Source organism: Pinus tabuliformis, chromosome 5_1 (assembly GCF_031772625.1).
Source record: "Pinus tabuliformis cultivar Carrire ecotype Pingquan chromosome 5_1, CPIR1, whole genome shotgun sequence".
Lineage (NCBI taxonomy): Eukaryota > Viridiplantae > Streptophyta > Pinopsida > Pinales > Pinaceae > Pinus > Pinus tabuliformis.
This window is the reverse complement of record NC_142305.1, coordinates 525,225,990-525,242,138: the sequence shown is the minus strand read 5'-3', so window position 1 is coordinate 525,242,138 and position 16,149 is coordinate 525,225,990.

The following is a 16,149-nucleotide window of genomic DNA, read 5'->3' as shown; positions in this document are numbered from 1 at the left end:
CACAAAATAGACACTTCTTCAAGTTCATTGCGATCTGGTATCTGCGGCACATATCCAGCATCAGGCACAAACTTGTTACATGGCGCTTCACTAAGTCAAACACCGTCCAGTCATCAAAATACACCTCCAAGAACTTATGGATGAATTCCTTAAACGATGTTATAACTATGCGAGAGAATATCGCGGGCGTAGTCTTGAGTCCAAACGGCATGATAGTATATTGAAAACAACCCCATTCAGTCATGAAGTTTGTTTTTCCCCTATCCTCTAGCATGATCTTGACCTGATGATACCCCAAAAACCCTTCAATGAATGAGTAGGCCTCCTGTGCTCCAGCGTTGTCCAATACTTCATCAGTAAACGGTGTCAGAAAAGGATGATGTATGAAGGCATCATTAAGCTTCCTTAGATCTATGCAAATCCTTATTTCCCCCTTCTATTTTATCGAGATCACCCAATCAGACTCTTCCACTGGTTCGATGATGCCTACTTCTAGCATCTTATCCAACTCCAACTAAAACTTTTCCTTGTATTTGGGATTAAGGTGATATGTCCTCTGCTTAATAGGCTTCACGTCTAGCTTCAAAGTGATTTTCATCACACCCAAGTCACCTGTGATGCCCTTTAGGTCTGAAAAATTGGTAGGAAAAGGATCCTGGTATTCGTAGAGTAACTCAACAACTTTATCTATTGTGGCATCATTCCAGTAATCCCCAATATTCACAAATTTCAACTCTGCTTCAGTACCAATGTTTACTTGCTTTGTTTTCAATGGCGCATTGATGTCTGAATTTTCTAGTTGCGAACCTTCAAGCTCATGATGGCCTTCTGCCTCTAGAATATTGAGATTTATTGGATCCTCATCCTCCCCCTCGACAGTCACATTATAGCATTCCAGCACATGGTGCAGCTGAGTGCTCCAATCTGGCTGAACCAACTCCAAAGGATCCTGCGGAATTCTGAAGATCGTTGCCTCAACCGTCTGCAGAGCTTCATCAATGCATTTGAACCCATCTTCAAAATTGAAGGTCATTAAAAATTTTTCCCTTAATATATCCCACTCTGCAGTGCCATGGTAGAGCTCCGTTTCCAGGTACTAATTCATAGGGATTGTATCCAAAGTGTGACAGAATAAGTACACCCATTTTGGATGTGGCCTTCTTCCATAAACTTTAGTCCACTTCGCTAAATGATCGCGTGGATCTCTTCTCCCATCATACTTCTCAGACAGTCAAATTTTAGTACGAACAAATCGCAACCTCATCATCCTTCTGTAATCTCGCCATTCATTGAAGTTGTCTTTGTGCGTACCCCACCATTGTGTGGGCGTAGTGTGTAGCACCAAGTCCAGATCTTGGAAGCTATGATCTTCAGGGACTTCCCTTTCAAAGGCATCCAAAAAATTATCTACGTTAGTTAAACCATCATAATAGGGTAAATTTCTTACCTCCAATGACACATAGCGCAACGATTTAGTCATCATATTGTAGCGCAACATAGATACTTCATGCAACATATTCTACCAATGCTCCAATTCTTCATCTGAATTTGAGGTACGAGAACTTTCCCGATCCCATGCAATCCTTCCAATAGTTGTTGGATTAATCCAGTCTTGATCTCGCATGGTTATTTTGTAATGATCCAAGTCATCATCACTTTCTTCATAGTCATGGACCAATTCAGTATAGTGTGGTCCTTCTACAAGGTCCAATGGTACTACAACTTGAAGCAATTTTATTTCAAACGACATTGTCCTCTTCTTCAAGTCGATGAGTCCATTCATATCAATGGCCCAGTCAATTCCAAGGAGCACAAGGTATGGATTGTTGTCATCCACGATCTTGATCACTTCAAAATCCGCTAGCATGCTCGTACCTTCTATATCCACTGTGACTCCATGTAGTCGTCCCATAGGGATGATCTTCTGTTGATTTGTCATTCTAAGATGGATCACCAGACCATTGTAGTGGAGGTCTCCCCATTCTCTACCATGTCTATTTAGGCAAAACATTCACGTCAGACCCTAGATCCAGAATAACCTGGTCCATTTCATAGTCTCCTATCTACACGATGAGCCTAATCACATGCCTTGTTCTTGCCTTATGTTTGCTAATTTTTCTGACTGCGTGGTTCTCATTAGGAGATTTTTCCTTACCAACACACTTGTTTATCAACTCCTACAGACCCTTCATGGCCTTGCTATCGCACATAAGTTTCATGCATGTTTCCAAGAAGGTGGTAGGTACAGAGGGATAAACCTCTATAGGCGTGTTGGTTTCTGGTACTTTGTTTCAACTTCCTAAGGTAGATGCCTCAGCAAAGCTTTTCTTAGCTTCCACATATGTTTCCTTTGCATGCTCCAGATCGAACCCAACTTCCTTTTCTGGGGCCCTGCAGACCCAACCGTCCTCTTCAGGTTATTTTCCTTTATCATCCCCCATTGTTATCCCACTTCTTACCATGATATTCACATTCAAATATTCCTTCAGCTCTCATCATTTGTAAGTTTTGTGTATCTTGTTGAGGTTGTGCCTTTTCCTCCTGCATATTGGCTATCAACACAAGGAATTATTCTATAGTGTGGTCATACTGGTTGCAGTGTTGATAGGACGAGCGTGTTTGATTCTAACAATCTCGCGCATAGTGCCCTGGTATCCCACTGTTGGGCATGGAATCCCCCCACAACATCTTTTGGGGCTCAAATCCAAAGTTTTGGTCAAAGGTTTTGTAAGACTCCATGAATTGTAGGGGCGGAGCGCGAAATAGAGGTTAAGTCATAGGCTTGTCCACTCTAAAGTAATGTAATGTAATGTAAAGTCATGTCGGCCTACCCATGGTCCGCGGACCATGGGATTGTATAAATAGAGTGAGGCTCTAAGTTGAAAAGATAGGAGATGATAGAGGGAGTAGCGAAGGAATGGTTCAACCTTAGAGGAGGATTCTAAGTGTATTGGGTCGTAGTAGTAGGAAGAGGCTCTACAACTGAGTGCATAGAGGCTTAGTAGAGTCCAAAACTGAGTGCGCATGGTGGTGTCGACTCTATAATTGGGATTGAAGATTAATAAAGAGAAGTTGATTCTTATTTCTATGTATTTTTTGTGCATTATCTTCTTTATGTTTATAATTGGTTTATGTATTGCATGCACTGATATGATTGCTAAATATGCTGTAATAACCATAAATCTTACACACACAAGTTAAGTAATCAATTAATTAGCAAGGAATTTGGGTATTATATGGATCGCGCCTCGAGTAGGGCTGCGTGGAAACAACAACACGGGTTGCAAAGGACTAGCAAGTGCGCGTAGCAACGGGTCGAACTGCAAACCTCTAGAAGCCCATCAGACATCCCCAAGGTGCGGAAACCTGGTTCTAGCACCCTCCAATACTACTTTGGGTGAGACCTCAATCTGCGCTCCGTAGACTGTTGCTGAAAGGGATAGTAGTACCGGGATTTTCTTGGCTAAATCAACTTTGAACCTGGGTCAAGCCCATACAAGCCAACAAAAGGTTTCATTGCCAGGACCGGGATTTGCATAAAGGATGTCTAATGTCATGCCACTGGAATCCAACGAAGAAAGAAATTAAAGAGTGGTTGGACAAGAAGATTCATGAGTTTGCGGCACAAGAGAATAGAAATCCGTGAGTATCTAAGGAACATTGGTTGGAGCACTACTTGTACATGAAATCCATGAAATTTTCTTTACATCCTTTCCTTCTGAGTTGTATGAGTGAATCATGAAGTTAGCAGACAGTCAGGGAAGGTGTAGGCTCAACAAACCAATAGTGTGGACTCTGTAACTAGTGCACAGAGTAAAAGCAACAGAAGATAAGATAGCGCGAGTTGTGGACCACTAGCTCGACCAAATAATAGGAGGATTTATCACTGAGTTCGCGGTAGACATGACCGTTAGCTATAGTGAGGCAAAGCGATGTTTTCTCAAGGGACTGCGAGGTAAGTATATTGAATCCTTGAACACTTGGATTAAGATGCTATTGTGTGAAAAGTGGATTATGCGAATAAATTAATGTTTGGGACTACGTGAAGTGGGAAGATCTACAGAAGCGGAAGTAGTGAGGGGTTGGAAAATAGTCCCTTAATTTCACCCCTGTAAGTAAGCGAGGAGGAGCTCGCGAATGTTTCTCTGAGAAGCGCGGTCAGTTTGATAAGATAGAGAATTTCGCGTTTACCACCTCCACCCGCACCACCACCTGTTTCACCCCCCTCACCTCCATCTCCACCCACTCCACCTCTGCGACCACCGCAGTTCAGTATGGCAAGTGCGATCAACCTGCAAGTGTGTAGAGGCATAGGAAATGAAGATCTAGAATAATTTTGGTTCGTGGTAAGAGCAATATGGGAAGCACAGGGCGTTGTGGATGATAATATTAAAAAGGCTACGCTGGTGAGCGCTCCGTAGGATCGTGCCTTAACATGGTATATCAAGCATTATAATGACCACCCGAATGCAGGAATTGCAAAGATCTAGACCGCGCTGAGCAAGGAATTTAGCAGGCCAAAATCAGAGACACAATCAATCGTCAAGTTTAAGGAGATCATGATGCTCCCAGGCGAGACCCCCTGGGACGTGGACCAAAGGTTGAAGAGTATGATCCATGAAGCCAATATGACGTTAACATATGCACAACATCACGCGTTTGTGGCCTCACTTACGCCACACTTAAGGATGACGTTGTCACAGCAAAAACTTTCCACCCAAGCCAAAGCGTTGGAGATGGCAATGAGATTATATGAGACCCCTATACAAGACCCTGGGTTGGGAGTCCAACAAATCCACGCGCAACTATAGAATCTGTGTCTGGAGATGAAAATTTTGAAACAGGACAGGACAACTCGGTCGAAGGTGCGCGAGGAAGGATGGTGCATAAAGTGCAAAGGCCAAATGCATGATAAGGACCACTATCCAATGTTCATGAACTACTTGGCAGGGGAGGGCCAATGCCATTAAAACTGGAGGTACAGGTAGGGCTGAGCATGGCTTCTGCATTATGGTGCACAATTTGCCAGATAGGAGGAAAACACGCTACGTATAATTGTCATCTGTTGCAGAAGTATACACAGACGTCCCAACAATTGTTTTGTAATTTCTGCAGGTCGGTAGGCCAGTACAAACGCACCTGCCAAAGCTATGAATTAATGATGGATCAGACTCCTGCCTAAAGGGTGTAGGCCGAAACACGAGCCCTCGACCCAAATGCAAGGATGACACGCATTGGGTTTCAGGGGCGTGGTCGGGGACAAGGTGGAATGGGACCAGGAAGGTGTCGCGGCCAGATAATTTGTTACAATTGTGGAGGGCCAGGGCATTATGCCTACGATTGTACGAACCCAATTGGTGGGCCCCAGTATTGCAGCAATAACGCTGCAACTCTTGGAACTCCCTTCTTTAATTTTATCAACCCAGTAGTTTGTAACAAACTTGGAAGCAATGGTGCTGTATGCACAAGTACTAGCTCTTGCCGCGGCTGTCACTTGATCAGCTGGCACAATTCTGCTAGGAGCTTAAGCCAACTTCTATGAGCTCTTAGAAGAATATTTTTAATTGATGGATGAAAGCTAACTCAAAGGAAGCTAATCTACTTGCAGAAAGAAACGGAAAGCCAAAAAGAAACGCAAACCCTAGCAAACCCTAATTCTACCAGCTAGTCCTACTGATGCAAGAAAGAGGATGCAAGCTACTGAAAGAGAGGCCATTGACTCCTAGGAAGGTAAAATGCATATGTCTAAGCTACTTTTATAATGAAATCTGAAGAAAACATCTTTTTGTATTTTTGAATGATTTTGTAGGATTATTATGCATGTGCTTTTAACTGTTTTTGGCTGTGCAGAGGTGGATTTGGAGAAAGGAAATGCTTACAGGAGGTTGGGAAGGTTAGAAGAGGGCCTAAGGGGTCCCTAGCACCCTTCTAGAGAGTTTCACAGTGATTGGGTCTCAAGAAACCGCTTTCGTGAGCTTCTACAGCAAGTCTATAGGGGTTCTACAGGATGTTCCGGAATTTCTACAGGATGTTCAGAAAGTGGATTTTGGAGGGTTGATGGGTGAAGAAAGGTGAAGAAGGGGGTATGGAGGTTGGATAAGGGTGTGAGGAGGTCCAGAACTTAGTGGATGGAGCTGAGAGGTGATCAGGATGGTTGGATTTGTTTAAGGAGGGATAAAACAATGTTGCACAACAATATGGAAATTTAGGGCAGAGTGAGAAAATGGCAAACGTAAGGCAAGGATTCTAAGTACAGGATGAAGTAGGTGGGATTAATGGAGAATGGGAAGATAAAGAAGGATAACAGGTGCTCTGCAAGTTGTTTTTCAAATGAAATAAACAAGGATTTGGAAAATCAAAGACCTAGTCACGTTAGCCTATTCTGACCTAGATAACAGTAAAGAGAATGAATAGAAGTTTATTTGCAATGAAACCATGTGGAATAACTTATGCAACAAAGCAATCAAGAATCCGAACATGTAACCAACTTCTGCAAATAAGAATCGAACACTAATGATTGCATGGAGAAGCAAAGAAAGTGTTTTTGTTCGCAGCAAAGTCACCTTTGTCCCAGCTCATGATCCCACTGAGGGAGAGGTGAGATCAGAGGTGCTTGATGGCATTTTTCTGAAGATCTTTCCTATTAATAACCTATCAAATCAATCTAAACATAAAAATCCTTTTTAATCATCAAAAGCAATCTAAATACCAAAGCAAGATTTTATTCTAAATAGCAGATTTTATTCTAAGAATGCAACAAAAACACATAAAGGTAAAAAAAGGAGGTACTGGGCACTTGAGATGGGTCCAACCCCAAGAGCTACAACCTCCTAAGAGAGATTTAGAGCTGGTGCAAAGCTGGTTTCCTCTTTATTGATCAAAAGAATAGTTACATTCCAAAAACCGTCCACTAGGAAAAATTGAAAATGTGTTGAAATGCAGAGCTAACCTACTGCCTAAAAAATGACTAAAATCGAACTACAAACTAGCTAACTTCTACCTACAAAGTGACTAAATGAAATGAGGCCCTAAGCCCTCTTATTTATACAAATTTAGGACCCCAACAGCCTTGCTAAACTTTAGGAACTCGGCTGCCAAAACTTGTAGTTAACAGCACTTTAACTAGCACTTGCTCGGCTGCCCTTGTGATAATCGATTTGGTGGCCCTTGAACTCTGAGCTGATGGTGGAGAATTCGAGGTAAGGGCCCATAAATGAAGGGGACACCTTCCTACAAATCATCTCCCTTGTTCTTCCATGAATTTGGCTGCCAAGTGCTCATTAAAACCTTTGATTTTGTCTCAAAATTGACTAAAAATATGCACAAAGCACCCATTAGACTTGTTGGCATAGTGACTAACCCAATTCACTCTATTAGTATAAATATAATAAAAAACATGCAATAAAATAATGAGAATGGTGGATTAAGTCAAATTAGGAGGCTGAATGAGCCCATATAATTATCCATTTTTGGGGCTCATCACCGATTAGGATATCATGTTGGTATTGTAATCAGTTTGATCATAAGGCAGAAGATTTCCCTTTGTTGATAGTGAAGATGTGTGAAAAGGGGGTACTCAAGCCCCCTTCGACCCAAAATTTACAAATGATGAGGTCTAAACCGCGCGAAGAAGATGCAAATGTAAACATGATGCTCGTGAGTGGTATGACCATGGGGGATGATAAAGAGAAGCAGCCAGAAGAAAGTGTTTGGGTTCGCAAGGATCCTACAAAGGAACCTGAATTTGACTTAGAACATGTGAAGGAGACATTCATGGAAGCTAAGAAGAGCTTCACGGAGGCCTCCACTTCAGGTAGTAAGGATCAACTAGAACCAGGGATGGACCCTTCAATGCTCACTACCTTTTTGGAGACATGCATGAAACTGCTGCATGACAACAAGGCAGTTAAAGGGCTACAGGAACTTGTCACTAGGTGCGCGAGGGTAGGAGAACCACGCGTGGTTCGAAAACTTGGAAAGCATGCATTGCACACAGGAAGGGAGATGAGGTTGACTGCACAAATAGGCGAGTACGAAATGGATCGGGTAATCCTAGATCTAGGTTTGGATGTGAATGTACTACCAAAGCAAACATGGGAATGCATGGGCAGACCTGCGTTACAATAGTCCCCTATTTAGCTACAAATGGCGAACTAACAGAAGATTTTTCCCATGGGAGGATTGCAAGCAGTGACAGTCGATATTGAGGGCCTGAGCGCGCAGGCAGATTTTGAAATGATAGAGATTTTCGATGACAGCAATCCATATCCCGCACTACTAAGAATAGACTGGGCTACCGATATGAACGGAGTCATAAATCTAAAGAAGCGCAAAATGATATTTGAGAAAAAGTCACTATGCGTAGTAGAGTTGTTGGATCCAGCTGAAGGAGCGTGATACACTGAACCGGTGTGCGACGATGATAGTGATGATGATCTCGACTGTATCTACAAGATAACTGCACAAGGAGAGGATTGGGTGAATCTGACTGCAGATGGAAGGATTTCATGGGAGCACAAAAGCTCCTACACTTTGGATTCAGACGAAGAGATAGAACGATGGCAGAATCAGCTGCACGAAGTAACAACACTGAACTGCAACATGATGATCAGGTCATTGCGTTGTGTGACAATAGAGGCAAGGGAGCTGCCGACATATGATGGATTGTCAGTGGTGGATGAATTTCTGAGCAGATTCGAAAGTGCAGTACCAAAACAGCAGTGGTTTGATGCACTGAAATGGGCACTACGCACAACACCCACATGATGGTGGGGTACGCATCAAGAAAATTTCGAGGACTAGCGCACATTCAGAAGGATGATGTGCTTGTGTTTTGGAAAACCCCAATTATGACTAATAGACAAATATGACGGACGAGATGATCCACGGACACACCTCGCGAACTGGACCAAGGTCTACGAGGAAGAGCCATAGCATAAATGGGTGCATTTATTCTACCATACCCTAGATGTCATACCCATTAATTGGTATACTGAGACGGAGCTACGCCATGGTACAGGCGAATGGGATGTCTTTCACGAGGGATTCTTGTTAACGTTCACATTTGAATATCATTGGTCAGATACTGTTGACGATGCGCTACAAGTAGTAAAAGTCGCTATCTTCAAAATACCACAGGAACCAATGGGGGTACTTCAGCCAGACTAGGAAACACAGTTAAGCAACGCATTGGAGCGTTATAATGTAAATGTCGAAGAGGATGATGAGGACCCATGGAACATTAACATTCCAGAAACAGAAGGCTCTCGTGAGATTCACAGACCATCACTTGAAGACCCTGACATCACCACAACGTTAAAGACAAAGCAGGTCAACATTGGAACGGAGGCAGAGCCGATTTATGCAACGTTGGGGGCCTATTGGGACGATGCCACGGTCGATAAAGTTGTTGAGATACTCTGTGAGTACCAAGACTTGTTCCCAACTAAAATTATGAACTTAAAAGGGATCGTGGGCAATTTAGGGATAATGAAGATCAATCTGAAACCCAACATGAAGCCAGTTAAGAAGCAGCGATACCGCTTGAACTCGAAATACAAAAAAAAGGTCTACGACGAATTAGATAAAATGCTCGTAGCTGGAATTATTGAACCAGTGGAAGAATCCGACTGGGTGAGTCCTATGGTAGTATAGGAGAAAAAACAGAAGGGCGAAATAAGAATATGCGTGTACCTCAGGAAGCTGAGCGATGTCTATGTACACGATCCATTCCCAATATGATTTATAGATGAAGTCCTGGAGAATGTTGGTGGTCAGGAAGCATACTCATTCACGGATGGGTTCTCAGGGTACCACCAGATCAAGATTACGCCAAAAGATAGGAGCAAGACGACCTTCGAAATAGAATGGGGCTACTTTCAATAAACTGTAACTTCGTTTGGACTAATAAATGCGGTAGCTATATTTTCATGCATAGTGGTAGCCGCATTCAAGGAATAAATACACAAGTTTTTGGAGGTCTATCTAGATGACTGGACTATTTTTGGATTAGTTAAGCACCATGTAGCAAGCTTATGTTTGATGTTGGATACTTGCCGCTGGCACTAGATTGCACTGAACTTGAAGAAGTGCACATTCCTCGTTCCCTTTGGAAACCTACTGGGACATGTGGCCTACAAACAAGGATTGATGGTGGACCTTGCAAATATCATGTTTATCCTAAATTTGGAAGCACGATGAAGTGTTAAAAAATTGTGCGCTACCTTGGGACACACTGGATACTATAGGAAGTTCATCAAAAGTTATGCCCAAATAACCGCACCAATGGAAAAGCTATTAAAAAATTATGTTACATATTGCTGGAATGATGATTGCATGAAGAGCTTGGACATCTTGAAGGGGAAACTGGCGTTCGTGCCAATCCTAGTCTTCCCGAAATGGGATGTGTAATTTCATGTACACATTGATGCATTGTGTATCACTTTGGGAGTCATACTCACACAGGAAGGCGCGGAGGGCGTAGATCACTCGATCACATTTGCGAGCTAAAGATTGTCCAAAGCGGAAAATAACTACTCTACCACCGAGTGTGAGGGGTTGGCAATGGTGTACGTGCTCCAAAAATATTGACACTATTTACTTGGCAGACATTTCAATATGTACATTGACCATTCCACATTGAAATACTTGGTGAACAAGCCTGTGTTGGGGGGGAAAATATGCAGATGGATTTTACTATTTCAAGAGTATGATTTTGAGGTCATATTCAAGCCGAGATGCTTAAACACGGGACTAGACCACTTGTCACAAATTGAGACGGGTGAGGAACCAACCAACTTGGATAAGGGACTACCCGACCCACAGCTCTTTGCAATGCATGTCGCGGACAGACACTTCGAAGATAATCCATCTTCTAACAATAGGGACTGTGCTGAAGGAGTACTAAATCCAACAGAAGAAGGAATTGGTGGTGCGTGCGATGGACTTTTCTGCCATCATAGGGCACCTCTACAATATGGGCAACGATGAGATATTGCAAAGATACGTACCTGAATTTGAACGTGGTTAGATCCTCACAGAAGCACATGGGGGCACTGCAGGAGGACACTATGTAGGACGCACGACCGCACAGAAGATTCTTCGCACAGGGTTATGGTGCTAACATTGCACCAAGATTCGAAAGCGCACTATAAGGCTTTCGATACATGTCAAAGAACAGGGAAACCATCACGAAGGGACGAGATGCCACTAAATCCCCAAATGACACTACAACCATTTGAGAAATGGGAAATCGATTTTGTGGGCCCAATCAATCCTCAAGGAAAGACGGGGGTGTGCTACATCATCACCATGATAGAGTACTTGACACGATGGGCGGAAACGCAGCCGGTCAAGGAATGCACGGCCACCATGACTACAAAGTTTTTGTTCGAAAACGTGTTGACATGATTTGGCTGTCCAAAAATCATAATGAGTGATCGTGGAACACATTTCCTTAATGAAACCATCAGCATGCTCACAGAAGAGTTCCAGGTGTACCATCAAAAAATTACACCGTACCACCCACAGGCTAATGGCACAGTAAAGGCATTTAATAAAATACTAGAGACTGCGCTAACCAAAGTCTATAACACGTAGTAGAATGACTAGGACCTGCACGTACCTGCTTTTTTATGCCGTACAGGACAATGTGTAAGAAACTGACAGGACAAACACCCTTCCAGTTGGTCTATGGTACAAAAGCTATCATGCCAATGGAATACATCGTACCTATTCTACGAATAGCAATGCTCACGGGCATGACGGAGCATGAAGCTCTCGAAGAAAGGCTCGCACAATTAGAAGAACTCAAGGAAGAACGGTTTTTGGCTGGGTTTCATCAACATGTACAAAAGAAACATGAAAAGGCCTGGCATGACTGCCATATCAAGTTGCACACCTTCAAGGTAATTGACTTAGTGCTACTGTATGATAGTAAGTTTGAAAAATTTCCGGGAAAATTTAGAATGCACTGGCTAGGACCATACGTGGTAAAGGAAGTCACAGATGGAGGAGCGGTCTAGCTAGTCAAACTTAATGGAGAACCCTTCCCAAGAAAATTAAACGGCAGTAACCTGAAGCCCTACATGGGTGGGCTGGCTATCTGACTAACTGGCCAAAGCATAGTCTTTGCGACCCAAGGAACCGTACAAAAGGCACAGAACTATCAACACAAACACCAGAAACCGATACCAAAGAAAGGACATGATTCAGACACGGATGATTCGGAAGCACGCATGCAATGGGTCCACAAAACCAAAGAACAAGTGCGCCGTGAACCTCCAGGTAGCACAAGAATAGTTGGAGGGGCTCCGTGCCAAGATCCCCGCACCAGCAGAGTGACTCAGGACAAGTCACGATGATTGTGTTGGGGGCCTGTTGGGCATGGAATCCTCCCATAGCATGTTCTGGGGCTCAAAGCCCAAGTTTTGGTCAAAGGTTTTGTAAGACTCCATGAATTGTGGGCGCAAAGTGCGAAGTAGAGGTTAATTCATAGGGTTGTCCGCCCTAAAGTAATGTAATGTAATGTAAAGTCATGTCAGCCTACCCATGGTCCACGGACCATGGGATTCTATAAATAGAGCGAGGCTCTAAGTTGAAAATATAGAAGATGATAGAGGGAGTAGTGAAGGAATGGTTCGAGCTTAGAGTAGGATTCTAAGTGTATTGGGTCGTAGTAGTAGGAAGAGGCTCTGCAGCTGAGTGCGCAGAGGCCTAGTAGGGTCTGTAGCTGAGTGCACAAACCCCTACAGCTGAGTGCATAGGGCGGTGTCGAGTCTATAATTGGGATTAAAGATTAATAAAGAGAAGTTGATTCTTATCTCTGTGTATTTGCTATGCATTATCTTCTTTATGTTCATATTGGTTTATGTATCACGCACACTGATATGATTGCTAAATATGTTGTAATAAACATAAATCTTACACACACAAGTTAGGTAATTAGTTAATTAGCAAGGAACTGGGTATTATATGGGTCGCACCCCAAGTAGGGCTGTACAGAAACAACAGCATGGGTTGCAAAGGACTAGCAAGTGCATGTAGCGACGGGTCAGACCGCGAACCTCCAAAATCCCATCAGACATCCCCAGGGTGCGGAAACCTGGTTCTAGCACCCTCCCATACTACTTCAGGTGAGACCTCAGTCCGTGCTCCACGGACTATTGCCGAAAGGGCCAATAGTACCATGATTTTCTTGGCTAAATCACCTCTGAACTTGGGTTAGGCCAATACAAGCCAACACCCACAATTATAGAAAATAACTTGACTGTGACCTCTACTAGGTACTCCTCCTCAGCCTTGTACTTGCCCCTGATATCCTCCATGTGCTCCCCTAGTGCCCTGATCCAGAGGCCGAGTTTCTACTTGCATTTGATAGGTAGGAATTCTTTCCATCATCAACTCTTAGCTACGACAGTGGTGCTCATTGTGGCCCATTGATTTGTAGAAATTGCAGAACAACTATTGTGGTGTCTGAATGAACTTTTGTAGCAAATGACAATTATCTGTTACATTTATTCTAGCCACCTGACAATTAGCGCACCATAACGCAGGCCCCACACTCGATCCTATTGGAGCTTCCCACCTCAGGGGAATCGAGCCCCCCCCCCATAATATAATTCGTGAAGACAGGGCAGTGTGTTTATCATGCCCCTGGCTCTTACACTTTAGGCACGAGACTTCCTCGTGCACCTCTGGCCTAGCCTCCTTCTCTTTTTTCAGGCTCTGCAATTCCAAGAAGAGGTTCTACAACTGCGAATGAATCTGTTGGACTCCCGAAGTTACGTCCTAAATAGGTGTCTCATGCAATCTCATCGCAATTTCCAAGGCTTATTCCTGAGTTCCTATCTTATGTTGTGACAAAGCAATCCTCAGGTGGGGCAGAAGCGAAGCTATAAATCACTCGCAGTGCTACCCATCTATGAGCTACATATTAGCTTCACAGATCACACATTTCAGTGTTTGATCTAACTCCCAAGGCATCTCACCAGCCCTCATCATGATTTCCTTAAATCCAACAACTGATTGTGAGTCAGAATTAGGCTTACTAAACTCCTTGTTTAAATCATCCTTGGTTTCTGCTAGCATTGCTAAATGATGATCAGCACAATACTTAATATACCACATCAATGCACGATCCTCCAGAGCAGTAACTAAGTGTGCCTTCTTTATGTTTTCATCAATGATCTGTTGTGCGGTCCACACATCATTTGCAACAAACCAAAACTGATCTATATCTTCACTCCCTACACCCTTGAAAATTGGTAGCTTTATTGAGTTCGACATGTTGAATGGCGATGGTGGTGGTGAAGGTGTATTTTGTGGTGGTAAGGGTAGAGGTGGAGTAGATGGATGATGTATTCACAGAAAACCCTGTCTTATCAGCTGGACAACACTCTGTGGTTAGGCTTGTACCAGTCCCTCATCGTTGCTCGAAGGAGGTCCAATCAATAGGCTATCTTCAAGACCTTCCTTCTCTTGATTTCTAAAGATCTACCCATTTCATGTAGATCCAAATGTCAAGGCAATGGCATAACCCGTTTCTCGCACAAGAACATCTTAATCTAGGTATTCAAAGATCCCATATACTTACCTCGTGGTCCCTTGAAGAAGCATCGCTTTGCTTCGTTGTAGCTGACTGAGGTATCAACCGCGAACTCTGTAACAAATCCTCCTATAATCTGATCAAGCCAGTGGTTGACAACGCACATGATCTTGTCTTCAGAGGCTTTCGACCTTTGTACTAGCTCTGAATTCTATACTATTGTACCGTCAAGCCTCCACCTTCCTTGGTCGTCTTACAACTTAGCTATCCAGTCATATAGTTCAATTAGGAAGGTGCAAAAGAAAATTTTGTGTATTTATATGTACAAATATTTGTCTAGCCACTGCTATTTTGACAGGCGTGGATTTCTGTTTTCTTGTGCCATGAATTCGTGGATCATCCTATCCAACCACTTCTCAATTTCCTTCTTGGTTGGATTCCAGTGATCCGACATCACACATCTCCTTAAGCAGATCTCGGTCCCAACAACGGAACCATTTGCTGGCTTAAGGGGTTCTGGCCCAGGTTCAGAGTTAGTTGTGACAAACAAAACCCTACACTACTAGCCCTTGCGGAATCAACCCACGTAGCACAGGCTAAAGTCTCACCCAAATCAGTGTGGGGGGATGTTGGAACCAATTGTTTGCATCCAAAGATCAATGTGATGTATTTTATTTCCGTAGATCTACCTTCACGCAGGTCTATAGGCCCCTAGGGATCGGTATTGCAACTTCACTTAAACAATCTTTAGACCTTCGCGAAGGTCTACAATAGGTTTTTGCGGACCCTTAACAAATGAATCATCCACTTACACACACCATAAAGCAACCCTAGATTTGAGTTCGCATAGGTCTACTTAAGTATTCAATAAACATAACATAATGTATTATAATCTTCATGTAAATACTTAACATGCATTGCGTATAGTTAGTAAGACTTATCCAATAGAATCGCGCACCAATACATCATTATTTAATAAATACATTATTTCGTCACAGTATATATCATGAACTTGAATAACAAAAGTAAACAGATAAACATATGAATTCCTTCAATAGTCTTCTTTATTAATCTTTAATATGATTTTACAGACCCAAAAGTGCCCTACACACTTAGCTGCAGGGGTCCACACACTCAGATTCAGACTCTACTCTAGGCCCCTGTGCACACAGTTGCAGAGCCTTTTTCCTCCTATCTACTTCTTACTTCTCTACGCTATCTTATATTGACCCATTACATCCCTCATCATTAGGTTATGCCTTAGACTTTCTAAGACACAACTATTTATATAATCCCATGGTATGTGGACCATGGGTGGATTTCAAAACCTGTTAGAAAATTATATATTACGGAGCAATGGAACACATAAAATATTGCAAAAATGTGAACACAAAAAATACATAAAACAAGAGAGACATAGATATACGTGGTTCACCTAGTTTGGGCTACGTCCACGAAGAAACAGCCAGTCCTTCTTTTATTATATTATCCAGCAAACTGAATAGATACAACCTACAGTAGATCCACTGTAACACCCTCTTCGCTCTCAATCTCCTCTCTCTTCCTCACTCAGAATATAGATATACATAGACGCAATACAATTC